At 40.3% G+C, this 14609-nt stretch overlaps 1 pseudogene; it reads left to right on the forward strand.

Annotated features, from left to right (window-relative positions):
- The first annotated feature begins 3741 nt into the window (after positions 1-3741).
- On the forward strand, positions 3742-13772 carry LOC103601964 (annotated as a pseudogene).
- Positions 13773-14609: the final 837 nt, after the last annotated feature.

Here is a 14609-nt window from a genome sequence, read left to right on the forward strand (position 1 = left end):
ATACATGTGCTAGAATTTATTAAATTGTATACTTCAAGTGTAATTTATTGTATGTCAATTATAACCGTTTAAAAAGACAAACCCTAAAAGCACAGATACCTGTATTATTGTCAGATTAAAAAAAAAAATGAAGTATTTGAACAGAAAGAAAAAGAAGGATATTGAAGTGGGGAGAAAACAGGAATAAGTTAAAGCTCAAATGAGTTGGGTTGCACCTGAGTGGATCTCAGCAATTTTCTGAGACAGGCTCATCCAAACAGCCGGAAGAGCCAGGACCACTAGAAATGAGAGATACAAGTATTTATAGGGTATTTGTACCGGACTCTTTCAAATGTGATGTCATGAATCCCTTGCTATTCATAATGTGGTCCATGCATTACTAGCATCAACATTGTGTAGGAGCTCTTACAAACGCAAACTCTTGGGCCCATCCTAGACCGCTAAATCAGAATCTGCATTTTAACAACAACCCAGGTATTCATATACACATTAAAGTGAGAAAAGCTGTGACCCAAACTACACAACAATCTAGAAGGTAGATGTTATTTTTATTTACAGATAAGGAGACTGAGACTAAGGTAAAATACTTGCCCAAGATCACAATGAGCTGGGATTCAAACACTGGCCCATCTGATTCCAAAGGCCTCATCCTTTCCATTTAGAAAAATTACTTTGAGGGCCGGCCTGGTGGCACACCGGAGAGTGCGCCGCTTGGGAGCCCGGCGGCGCTCCCGCCGAGGGTTCGGATCCCATGTGGAGACCAGTTCCACTCACTGGCTGAGCGTGGTGCGGGCGCAACAACGAGGGTTGCGATCCCGTTGCCGGTCAGTAAAAAAGACAAAAAAAAAGAAAAAAGAAAAATTACTTTGAGCACTTTCTGCAAAGGGGTTCATAAGAAGGAGTAACTGGTGGATCAGAGACCAGGGCAAGGATTAGAAGCATATGAGAAGGTGATGGCAGGTAGATAAACAGGAACCAGCTCAAGATGTGTGGTATTTTTTTTTTTTTTTTTTGTCAGTTGGCTGGTAGAGGGATCAAACCCTGGACCTTGGTGTTATCAGCACCACGCTCTAACCAACTGAGCTAACCAACCAGCCTCTTAATTTTTTAGCTGACATTTATTTTTTTCTGTCCATAAAAGCAATATATTAACTTGATAAAAAAAAAACTGGAACATACTAAAAACTATAAAGAAGAAAATTAAAATCACAGGTAATACCCAGAGATAACCATTGTTAAATGGTATAATTTAAGGAGTTTGAAGATTGTTGCCTGCTCAAAAATAGCTCTGTTTGGGGGCTAGAAATCTTCAGTCTTTTGTGTTAATTCTATTAAACTCAGCAAATGTTGGTTTGTAAGATTTGGGATGAATCCCAAATCTTACATAGAACGGGAATACTCGCCTCGAAGAGACCACAAGACCACGAGCACTGCAATTAGCAAGAGGTTTATTATTTCCAACGCGTTGGGTTCTCACCGCCAAGCTGGGGTGAGACCCCGTTAGGCTTTTTAGCTGTCTTTTTATACATTTTTTAGGGGCAACTTTTAAACACTTGGCCATCTGCTGGTTTGACTTAGCTATGTAGAGACATAAAATCAGCTAAGTACTTCTGTACCTCATAGCTCTGTGGTTACAAGCCTGTGCCTGTGTTAGCAAGAAAACCACAAGCTGTCAGCTCTGAGCTCTTCCTGTGTAGGGCAGAAGTAGACCAATTCTCAGAGACCCCTCCTCAAGCAACCACACTTCTTGCCCCACTTACCCAGGTGTGATAAGACCCCTACCCAGAGGTTCCTTAGAGAACATGCTTATGTGGAAAGTTTTATGTTCTACCGCAACCTACATTTCTCAGCTCTTGCAAGCTAGCAGAACATCCTGTGTATCTAGCTGGCCCGGGGGAGGGGGGCAAGGTGTGTCTTGCTGTAACAGCTTTTAAGATGGCTTCACTGTTGTTAAGTTAGAGCAAGCCCGTTTACAAAAGCAGATAGCGCAGGTTAGAATTGGGATGAATCCCAAATCTTACAGGTTGAGTGCAGGCTTGGTGACAAATGTTAGTACCACAAGAAATACAAAGCAGAAGAAGACACTAGATGCTGTCTGTCTGGGGATTCCAATCTGGAGTTAAAATCGGGCCAATAATTAATTTATGAGCACCTACCTAAGGTGTTCATGCTAATTAATTTCTCAGATTTGAGAGCTGTTACATAATGGGCAACAGGCCCAAAGGAAATAGAACCCAAACAGGAAGGGTTTGGCTTCAGTTAGTTAGAACACAGCCAGAAAAACAAACAAACAAAAGGAGGGTTTTTATTTTGTTATTTTGTTTTCACTAAGTCAGACGTCACACACTGGAGAAAAAAAACATCTCCATATGAGGTAAGTACCATTGTCCCTATTTGAGGGAGAGTAAGTGAGGAGACAAAGGTTGAGAGAGTTGAAGTATCTGGTTGGCAGGAAATCTGTCCGCCTTGCGGGCTTGTGTGCAATCACCACACTCCATCAATTGCCAGTTTTTGTGTTTTTTTTGGCAGCTGGTCCATTCAAAGATTGAACCCTGGACCTTGGTGTCATCAGCACCACTCTCTAACCAACTGAGCTAAGTGGCCAGCTCTTTCCAGTTTGTTTTTATTGGACAAATCATACAAACTTGATGTAAAAAAACTGACCAGTACAGAAGTATTAAATCCTAATTTCTCCCAAATCCTCTCCCAGTTATAACCACATTTTTATTTTGTTTTTTTGGGGGGGGAAGGTGGCGGTTGTCATTGTTGTTCAAGATTATCTTTATTTTCAGTTGCTGCAACAGTTGGTTAGCAATGCTAGCTAAATTGGTATAATCTGAAGGCCATCCCACTTCCCTTTTTAGGCATTCAACCAACAGAATCTCTACATAAGATCGGAGACCAACCAGGATGTGTTCCAATGTGGGTGGGGGAAGAGGCCTTCTCCCTTTCCTCTACTCCCACATACTTTTTCCAACAAGATGGTTTTATAGCTACATGTGACTCAAACCAATTACACAGCAACTGGTCATCTCCAATATCACTGATTCCTTCCCTACCCCCAGAATAGGAAGGTAAGAGAGGAGACTGACTCTTTGTTATAAGAAAAACTGGCTACACCCCAATAGAGCAATGATAGCTGGTGCCTGAAGATGGGGTTGAGGAGGCACCTCCTATCTAGAATCAATCAAGTCAGCCAAGCTCCTTGGATGGGAGGTGTTCCTTAGAGACCCCCACTTCCATGGAGTTAAATAAGGGGACAACTAGTGATGATTCATAACTCCCTGTCCCTCAGATTAAAAACATGATAAACTCAAAGTTTTACCTTCAAAATCCACCATGCTCTCTCCTGAGAAACATTCTATACAGTAACCACTCCCTTTTCCTAAAGCCCAGGGCTCCCAGCCCCTCTCCCCACCCTTGGGTTGTCCATCCAACATTGATTTGATACTCTTTGACTCATAAAATGACTATTTAAAAAATAAAATAAAAGCTATCAAAGAATATTGAGTAATAGAAAGCAGATACTCAGTGGGTATGCCCCCTTCCCCCATCCTATGGAGTCCACCCATTCCAACCCCCCTATCCTGGGATACCTACACTGCAACATTCCAATACTTACCTGGGGGTGGCCCAATGAAAGCCTGAACTGCTTTCCTGAATGTGATTCCTGTACCAGCCAGCATCACAGGGACTAAAGTGAGGAAGACCGGGGACACACCACCACCCAAATAGATCTCAATGGCCAAAGGTAGGGCTGGGAGGTTTAGCTTACGTACTGTAGCCAAGCCTGAGTCTAGTGCCCATTCCCACTGGCATCTCAGTCCTTGGCTTTAAATAGCAGCAGCCCCAGTACTGCAGTACCAATAACCATTTTTTAAAGTATTTTTCATCCTTAATTATAAACCCAGTACTTGAATGTATGGCCATTATAGCAATGCAAACAACCAGAGGTCTACTGAGTCAATGTGAAAGTTCCCCACATCTTTCTACTCCCCTCACAAACCTTTGTTAAGGATTGATACATATTCATCCATGGGTTTATATCGTACATACTTTGGAAGGTGAGAAATTTTAAAATTATAACTACAAAGACTATTATTACAGTTTGTTTAGAATATGACACCCTCTGGCCAGCCATTAAAAAACAAAAAACACACATGCACTAAAAGCATAAAAGGATCAGAGATAGCATCAGTTGTCAGCTCGGATAGACAGAAGGATTAGGCAGATGTTGAAGCTGAAATCCCTTAACTACATGGGGGCAACCGGACAGCCCCAGAAGCCAAGAATTAGGCATGATCCCTGGGTGAAAACTGTATACCCAGTTACTCGGTTACTGGCACAGCCTCCTTTAATGAGTATAAAGTAGATACAGTACTTGGGTCTTCACTTCAGTTCCTACTTAAAACTGCAGAATTCTTTCCATCCCTACACTGGCCAGCCACAAAAAACAAACAAACACAAACTGCAGAATTCTAACTTGCATGTTTTCTATCTTGCCTTGGATTCTGTGAAGCATTATTAAAAATCAACTCTCCTCCAAATACTCTTTTTTCCTTCTGGCAAATTCCCCTCAGACACAGCTTCCTACTTTCCAGCGTGCTGAGCCAGCACTTCCTTCCGGTCACTTAGTGTATGTGGTCCTTTCTGGCTGTCCCCTGCTACTGTTAGACCTGCATCAAATCAGATTCCCTCTACTCCCTGATGTTTTGGACCTTTCTAAACTCTTCTCCTAAAAGAGGACTGTGATGAAACCAGGAAGCATAATTTAGTAAACAGTCAGAAATTTAAAACAAAATAAGCAGTACACAATTGTGAGGGATATGTACACAAGATACACTCGCACACACTGAAGGAGCAGACAAGGTACAAAGGAGGTAGCCAGTAAGTAGAAGGTTGGTGGGTTTAGTGATAGTTTTCCTTTATCTCACTATTTATTATCATCATTGTTACTATTATAGTTTTTACTATAGTAGATTAACTTGCCACAAATGAGTTTGCTAAAAGACAAATTATCACACGTCCAATTAGCCAAAAATCTTTAGCTTAGTTGGTTAGAGCACAGCCTTATAACATCAAGGTTCAGATCCCTGTACAGGCCAGTAGCCAAAAACAAAAAATGAACAAACAAATAAAAAACAAATTAGCCAAAAATCTATCTAATGACGAATGACAGCAAAACCTGAGTTGGGACTGCCCCCTCTGCTCATTAGATGCCCTGCGGGTGTAAGTGGGTGAGATGGGTTCCACCATCTGTCCCCAGATACCAGGCCATGACAGGTGGGAGGTGGCTCGTGAGCATATACTCAGAGCTTAGTAGGGGGAAGGGAGGCTCCACAAAATTGGGATCATTTTATATATCTTTATTGAACTTGCTTACTTTCATTAAATAAAATATCATAAATATTTTCCATGTCATTATATACAGAACTGTCTTCTAATTATTAACATTTTTATACTTTTCTCCATATCTCCACTTTTCTCTTTATCGCCACATGGTATAAGGGATTTTACAAATGTAATTAAGGTTAAAAACTGTGAGATGAGGAGATTATCAGGGATTATTTGTGTAGGTCTAGTGTAGTCACTTGAATCATTTAAAGCAGAGAGCTTTTCCTGACTGTATGAGCCCGTTTTCGTGTTGCTACAACAGAATACCTGAGACTGAGTAATTTATAAAGAAAATAGGTTTATTTGGCTTATGATTCTGGGACAGCAGCATCTGATGTGGGCCTCAAGCTGCTTCTACTCATGGTGGAAAATGGCAGGCAGCCCATGGGTACAAGCAGATCACATGGCGAGAGGAAGCAAGAGAGAGAAAGGAGGTGCCAGGGTCTTTTTAAACAACCAGTTCTCACAGGAACTAATAAAGCGAGAACTCACTCACTAACCCCCAACCTCTCAGGGAGAGCATTAATCCATTCATGAGGGATCTGCCCCCATGACTCAAACAGCTCCCAATACTGCCACATGGGGGATCAGATTTCTACATGAGTTTTGGGGGGACAATAACATACACACTCTATTACTGACTATGGTCTGAAGGAGATGTGACCATGGATGAACAGTCAGAGAGATGCAACATGCTGGTTTTGGAGATGAAGAGAGGGGCTGTGAATCAAGGAATGCAAAAAAAAAAAAAAAAAAGGAATACAGCAGTTTCTAGAAGCTGGAAAAGGCAAGGACTCTGATTTGTAGAGTCTCCAGAAGGAAATGCCGCCCTGCTGATGCCTTGATTTTAGCTCCATGAGACTTGTGTTGTATTTCTGACCTACAGAAATATAAGATGATAAATTGTATTGTTTTTAAGCCACCAAATTTATGGAAATTTGTTACAGCAGCAATAGAAAACAAGTTCATTCTCCTTTTCTAGAATCATGTCCATTTGGGCTTAGTTCAATATGAATATTTGCCTTTTCAAAGTCAAGTTTACCTTTTGGTCAAACTCTGGCCACACTTTGGATATACTCACACTGAAGTTTACCTTTTGGTCAAACTCTGGCCACATTTTGGGTATACTCACACTGGAGGCAGGGTATCATCAGCTCCACAGCTGAGGGGCTAGGAGGATTGCTGAAGCCCTGTATGGTCAGCAACCCCAGTCCTGCCCTTCTATCATGCCCCCAACTTAGCCAGGTCAGCCCCCACTGGCACTACCATTTCTGGACTATTTCACAGATACCATGCTCCAAATGGGCCAGACCACTTCTGCTCTACCTGCTGTCGCCATTGTTAAAAAGTGAATAAGAGTAACAAGAGGGGTCCTCTAGCCCCCAGGACAAAGGTACCCCAAAGCTTTGGCTTCCTTCTTCTTAGCCCTCCTTCTTCTTGGCCTAAATGCTTCCATGCTCTGGCTCCAACCTCTCCATCCAGTCTTGGTGCTCACCGCAATCATTCAGGCATTCATTGTTTTTTTTTTTTCGGGCACCTGGCCTGGTAACGGCATCCAAACCCTTGACCTTGGTGTTACAAGGCCATGCACTAACCAACTGAGCTAACCGGCCAGCCCTTAATCATTCAAACATTCAACAATTCTTTACTGAGTGCCTGCTAGCTCCTCACCACGGGGCAGGCACTGGGAAAAGTTCTTCCTCAGAGGAGCTCATAGATCCTGGTTTATTTACATATTTGTAAATAGATTATGACACCAGGAAAGCAACTAACTTCCTGAATGCATTAAGGAAGAGCCTGCAGAGTACCTTGGTGCCAAGGGAAAAACAGTGGACTTTATCCTTTAGATTATGATGCAGGTGCCAACAGAGCTGGGGTTTTTTTCCCTTGCTGTTTGTCTTTTGGGCATTTTTTGTCCGATATTTTTAAAATCTTTGCACATAGCTTTATTTTGTTCCCAATTATAAAATTCATCACCATTATGAAAAGTTCAGCCAATATAGATAAGAATAAAGATAAGCTTTTAAATCACCTATTATTCTACCAACCAAAGCACTGCTGATTTGTTAACATGTTTATTCTCAGACTTTGGCTATTTATATACAGATATAAATATGGATATATTTTTACAAAGACGTAATCATTCTGCATATATTTTTCTGCAAACTGCTTTTTTATTTAACCATATATCATGGACAATATAACTATCTCTATAATAATAGAGATCTATATTGTTTTTTAATGCTTTTATAGTATTTCATTATATGAATATACCATACTTTTTTTTACCTAATTCTGTATTAGGGATGTTTCCAGTTTTTCCCTATTCTAACCCACCCTACACACTGTGAAACTGTCCTCCAGAGTCTTTGTACCAGGTTACCCGCCCCCCACCATAAAATAAGAGAAGTACTTATCTCTCCACACCCTTCCCTAAACTGATTATTATCGTCGAAAAATTGTATCTCCTTGTTTTACTTTTCACTTTTAAAAGGCAGTTAGATTGAGCAGTTTTCATGTTTACTTGTTATTTGCATTTCTTCTGTGAATTCACTATTTATGGTTCTACCAGCCGAATTCCCTAGTCACTGAGAATAGACACTGCCTGATGTAGCAGAAAAGAAGTGTATTTAAAGAATATTTGTTATCTGTTAGAATCTATTGCCAGGAGAAGAATATACAAAGGTTAATGTTATCATTATTTCAACTCTTCTATAGGATTGAAAATATTTAAAATAAAATGTTAGAAGGAATAGGACCCTGAAGGTGCAGAGGCCGAGAAGGACTTGAGGAAAGTGACTGTGTCCCAGCACTGGGTCTCTCCCTTTCAAGAACCATGCTTCCAGTTCTGTGGACAATTGCCGTCACCACCTAGGGATTCTCTGCCAACTTGGATGTGTGTACTTCTTCCAGCCTGAGGTCACCCAGCAGAATGGGTGGTAAGAACTGGCCTGCCTCTGGGTTCCTTCAGCCTTCCTGGACAGCAACTTCCACCAGCCCAGATCCCTGAGGGCCTCCCTGGAGATCGACTACCAAGTTTTTGACAGAGGAAAATAGGATATTGTTGTCCATCTTGCCTCTCTAGAAAGTAAAACCTCAGTTTTTAAATAAAGAATATCAGATTTAGTACACATGGTAGAGACGGAAATTGGTGACTGCATGCTCTACTTTGACAATAGTACAATTTCTGAAAAGTGACTTCCTTTGGATTAATCCTGGATAATATGGGAGAACAGGAGCAAGAATAGAAAGGAATATATTACAGGCACAGATGTGTGGGATATGAAACTGAAAGACATCCTAGAATTCATCATCAGTATCAAATTCTCATTAAGCAATTGTAGGCATATCCAAACTCTGCTTAGAGCATTTGAAGCTCAGGACCAAAATATTCAAGGAAGTAACTTTGATAAAGTTGATTTCTGGTCTATGCACAATTTCATTGTCATAGTTGTGGAGTCAGCCATTCAAGTTTTATGCTTAACTATCTATTTGAAGATAAGTAGAAAAGAACTTGAAACTCCAAACTACTTAACGTTGAAAAAAGAAACTGAAGGGCTGACCAGTTAGCTTAGTTGGTTAGACCACAGTTTTATAACACCAAAGTCAAGGGTTCAGATCCCTATACTGGCCAGCCGCCGAAAAAGGGAAAAAAATGCTGAAAGATGTAATAAACTGTCACAGCCACAGTCATTAATAGTCTCTTCCAACTTTTCAGGCATTGTCTTAAGTGTGAAACAAGTAAAATTTAAATGTGAAAGAAAGGTCTTTACTTTTGTCTGTGCAAGTATCTTATTTATTCAATTGTTCGTTAGTTTGCAACAGAAATATTTTTCAGAGTTTAGGTATAATTGAACGAAGCCATACTAATTACTGTATTTTCCTAAGTTTGAAAAAATTTTCCAAATGTAATAGATAATTTAAATAAATGAACATTGAGCCTAAATGCAACACCAATCTGTTTTTAAAAGTTTCTCTTACCCAGGAGTTTCTTTGTAAATGTGGCAATTACAGATTAATCACAGAAAGCTTTGATATGTTAAGTTATAAATCATCTGATAATTACTTGATTATGGATTGGATATGGGTTTGGAAGGTAGTCTTTTCTCTGTCTGTATATATACGTTTCTTATAATGTAGTAAAGCACAGTTTTGAGGAGCAATAACATTTTTGAGATTTTTATAACTAAATATTATATTTCAATGTAAAATATTAGCAAAAATAGTAGTTTTATACACTTAGGCTATATCCCCAAAGCTCACATTTTGATAGTTAGTTAGAAATACAAAGTTACACTTTTCTTATTTAAATTAGGACAATAAAAAGATTTCTTTTTGAAGAAGTGAAGAGTGTGGACAACGATTTCCGTCTCTATAAGGACACATTCTGTGTTAACAGACATTCACACTTAACCAAAGTATAGGATTTTTAAAATACATATGAGAAAAGACAGCAATCTTATTTTTATATTATCTATCAACAGTGTTATGTTAATTTTGACACGATTACTGATTGGATAATATATGATTACTAGCAGTTGTGAAGGAAATATTGCTAAAAGGATCTGAGCTTAACATAAATATCTCCTTTTCTGAGCTCTGAAAATCTTTAGAAACAATAAAATTTTTGACTTAAGGTGTTTTTGAATGACTTTTAAAGGTAAATTTAAGATTAACAGATAAAAATAAAGTTCTTTTGACTTTATTTGGTTTTATATTTTGCCATTCAGATGTCTTACATTTTTATGTAGACAAATTTATCAGTCACCCTTCATGGTTTATAGATTTGAGGTTGTCGAAGGGCCCCCTCTATTCCACATTTTAAAAAATTTACGCAAATTTTCTTGGAGTATTTTTGAGATTTTTTTTCAATGTTTAAATCTTTGCTTCATCTAGAATTTACTTTGAGATACATATGTCTTCAGTATAGAAGTTTCACTTTTTGTAGTCAAATCTATATTTTTTTATGAATCCTGGCTTAGGGATCATGTAGTTTGATTTTTAGAATGACATTTCTTGGGAACAATGTGAAGACTGGGCTGGAGTAGGACATAGCCAGGTAGCAGGCAAGAAACCCCATCAGAAGAAGTCTGTGAGGGGAAGGACCATTATTTTTCATTTCAGTTCAGCTCAATCAACATTTATTGAGAACCTACTCTGTTCCAGATACTGTATTAAGTGCTAGGGCCACAAAATGAAAAAGACACATCTCTGCTGTGGAGTGGGGGTGACGAATATGGCAACAGAATTACAACTCAGTGTGGTAGGTGCAATGAGAAAAAGGTGTATGGATCAGAGAGCATACCTAAGCAGGGCCTCTAATCCAGCCCAGAAGGGAGGAGGGTGTCTGAAGAGGCTTTCTGGAGGAGGTGAAGCCTGAGCTAAGTTTGTTCTTTTTCACTTGAATAATTAGAATATTACAATAAGACAATCCAATAAAGCATCTGAAATCACCTTCTAATTAAAATAATTCTCCCCTCATAACTTTGTTTGTGTAGCACAATGAACAGCATATTACCTGCTAAGATACACTCTTTCAATGTCATTGAAAAGAAAGAAAGAACTGGGACAGGAAGCTGCCTTAATAATTGAATATAATTCCTAGACCAAGAGTGAGTGGTCCCCGGGGCACGTAGGGACATTCTGGCACAGAGCGATTATGAGAGAGGGCTCTAGTGGAATCCCAATCACCCTACACAGCTAAAAGCAGTTCACTATTTCTGAAACCCAAACTAGTAGGCAGAGAACTTTAAGACAGGAGGCTGGAGAAGTCAGGGTCAGGTCTTAAAGGGCCTTATACCTTATGTAAAGGATAGGAGATGAGAAACCGCTGAAGTGCTTTAAGTTGCAAGGTGTTTGATCTAACAAAAAAACTTGTAAATCATCAACATGTAGGTGGTAGGAAAATGAGAGTGGATGAGATCACCCAGGGATACCAGGTTGTGGAGGATTTAACCTTTTAGGGATACTTGACCCCTTTGGGAATATGACAAAAGCTACGGACTGTCTCTCTAGAAAAATACACATGTTAAAAATCACACATAGGGCCGGCCTGTGGCTCACTCGGTAGAGTGTGGTGCTGATAACACCAAGGCCCCGGGTTCGGATCCCACACAGGGATGGCGGGTTTGCTCACGGGCTGAGCGTGGTGCTGACAACACCAAGTCAAGGGTTAAGATCCCCTTACCGGTCATCTTTTAAAAAAAAAAAAATCACACATATAGGGCCGGCCCGGTGGCGCACTGGAGAGTGCGCTGCTTGGGAGTGCGGCGGCGCTCCCGCCGAGGGTTCGGATCCCATGTGGAGACCGGTTCCCGCTCACTGGCTGAGCGCGGTGCGGGCGCAACACCAAGGGTTGCGATCCCATTACCGGTCCGTAAAAAAGACAAAAAGGAAAAAAAAAATCACACATATATACAATTTCAGGGGACCCTCAGATTAAGAATCTTTGATATGGAGGGATGGGAAGAGGACAAGGGGAGCAGGAAAGAGGCCAAAGAAAGATGACCCAAGAGGTACAAGAACCAGGAGACTGAAGTGTCAGGAAGCTGTGGGAAAACGGAGATCCAAGGAGGACATGCTCAGCAGCATCGCATGCCATAGCGACTTCAGCTAAGGCCAGGATTGAACATGTCTTTTGCACTTACAGTTAAGAAATCACTGCTAACGGTTGTGAGAATAGTTTCTGAGGAGTAATGGGTAATGGCAGCTCCAGAAATATATATTTTTAACATGAGAAGTATTTAGGGGTGGCATCTAGGTAGAAGAGAGAGTAGGAGACTTGTCTTGATAATGTGTTTGCAGAGCACTAACGTGACATTGGAAAATTGTCAATTGTGCAGAGAAAGTGTGGAGGGGGCTTATGGATATTATTTCCATCTGTCCTCCAGTGCCAATGATGGTGTCAAAAGCCAGAAAGCAACAGTTGATGGAATGATGAGAGTTGAGAAAATGAAGTTTCATTTGTGGGGTAGGAGAGAGATGAGGGGCGGTTAAAATAAGAAACAATAACATGAAAAGGATTTTGTTTCTAAGAAGTGGACACATTCTGATATTTCTATGCTGTACCATAAGACAAAGGAAGAAGGACAAGTGGAGAGACTAAAGACACAGAGGGGAGAAGAAGCCAAAGGGCAAAGGATCCAGGAAGAGAGGCTGGACGTGAAGAGGAGGAAGGTAACCTAACTTGGAAAAGCAAGCTGAGGAGGCCTGTGGCTGTGTATAAACTTCCTCCAAGTAAAAATCTAAGTGGATCAGCCCAGTGGCCTCTCTTTTCTCCATAACATAAGAGATGAGGTTGACTGCTGAGCATAAAGAGAGGGGAGTTGTGTAGAGGACTTGAGGACGATGGCTATGTTTTAGAATCACTGAGGAGGGATGGATGGGAGAAGCGGAACAAGGACAAAGAAAAGAAGGGCTCAGCAGGCTGGCGTTGGAGCTGGTGTCAGTCATGGCCCTGACAGGCAACAAACAAGACACTGGAGTGGGGACACTGAGGAGAGTTTCCTGAGGGGAATATTTACCAGGGTTTGAGTAGGGTTAAGAGAAACTCATAAAGGATGGTGAAGTACCCTGGAGCTAGCAAGAATGGAGAGCCATTTCCATCCCCAGACCTCAAGGAGAAGGCAGCAGATCCCAGACCCCAGAGAGAATGGATATAGTTCAGGAGAGGGCTGCATGACACAGATGTTAACCTTATCTGAAGCCAGGAAGCCTTCTCTGTCTCCAGGTTCTGCTGGCAGCTTCATCCTCTTGCCCTTGCTCTAAAGTGGTCACATGAAACCATTACCAATCCTAGGGTACTCTGTTATTCCTCGTGATTTCACTATATTCTTTCTATACCTTTATAGATATCCCTTTATTAAATTTTACTGAAGTTATCCAGAATGAGTGTACTATCTGCTTCCTAAAGAAACCCTGACTTATGTATGGATCTTTGAAAAGACTAAGAAAATAGACAAGATCTAGAAAGAAGACAATAGAAAGAGGAGACAATAAATAATGATAACAATAAAAAGGTAAAATTGTTGGTGGCTACAAAGAAAAGAGAAATAAGAAGGGGGACAAAGTATAAATATAGCATGGATTTAAAAAAATATTCTTGTACTATGGACAACTTTATGCCAAAAAATTTGAAAAGTTACAAGAAATATAAAAATTCCTAGAAGAAACTGAAAACCATAATAGATCTATAGCCATTAAATAAATAATGGATTTTAAAACTCCCCATAAAAGTGGGACAGTTCTGAGGTGTTTTAAACAACAATGTAGACATTTCTAATGTATTTTTTATCTGATCAAAAAATCCCATTTACTTGTCTGTACTTCTTATTCTATAGGAAGCTCTAAGAGACAGTGGGAAGCACCTGTTTTATTAACTGTTGTATCTCAAGCCTAGCACAGTTTTGGCTTAAACTACGGCAGGAGAGATAGAAAATCTAGGGGATAAGTAGATATATGAGACTTCGGGAAAGGGTAAGGGACTTGCACAAAAGCTACTGGGTCCCAAGTAAAACTTCGAACAGTCACAGCAGAGCTGTGATCCTAAAGATTGAGCCCTAATCCACCTGCTTTGTTACTAGTGGATAAAGAAAGTCCCTTCAGAATGAAAATCTTCATGCAGCAAATGTTTCTCCCTAAGACCCGGTCTCTGTAACAATCTAATGAATCACTTTTGGGACACCGAAATTCACCATTTGGCCCTTTCATTAATAATGCCAAAGTAAGTTATTATGAAGTTCTTGAGAGAGACAGCTGAATAACAATACCAAAAAGGCCTGAACCCAATTCAGACATCTAAAAGTTTTTCAGTAACTTTCAAGCTACTTAAATTTGTTTCCCAGCCCATATAGTTCTGGCCTACAGCAAAACTTTTGAAACAAATATTTTCCTTTAAAGGCACAAAGAATCATGGTCTTATAACCATGACAATGGGGCCCTAACTTGCATTTTTTTTTTTTTTTTTTTTTTTTTTTTTTTGTCTTTTTTTCTTTTTTCAGTGTCTGGCAACGGATCACAAACCTCGGTGTTGCTCCCGCGCCTCGCTCAGCCAGTGAGCGGGAACCTGTCTGTATGTGGGATCCGAACCCTCGGGCGGGAGCGCCGCCATGCTTCCCAAGCGGCGCACTATCCAGTGCGCCACCGGGCCGGCCCCCTAACTTGCATTTTTGATATAAAGAATTAGATTAGTTTTCATTTGTATTCAGAAGTTCTAC

Source organism: Galeopterus variegatus, unplaced genomic scaffold, assembly GCF_000696425.1.
Source record: "Galeopterus variegatus unplaced genomic scaffold, G_variegatus-3.0.2 Scaffold3963, whole genome shotgun sequence".
Lineage (NCBI taxonomy): Eukaryota > Metazoa > Chordata > Mammalia > Dermoptera > Cynocephalidae > Galeopterus > Galeopterus variegatus.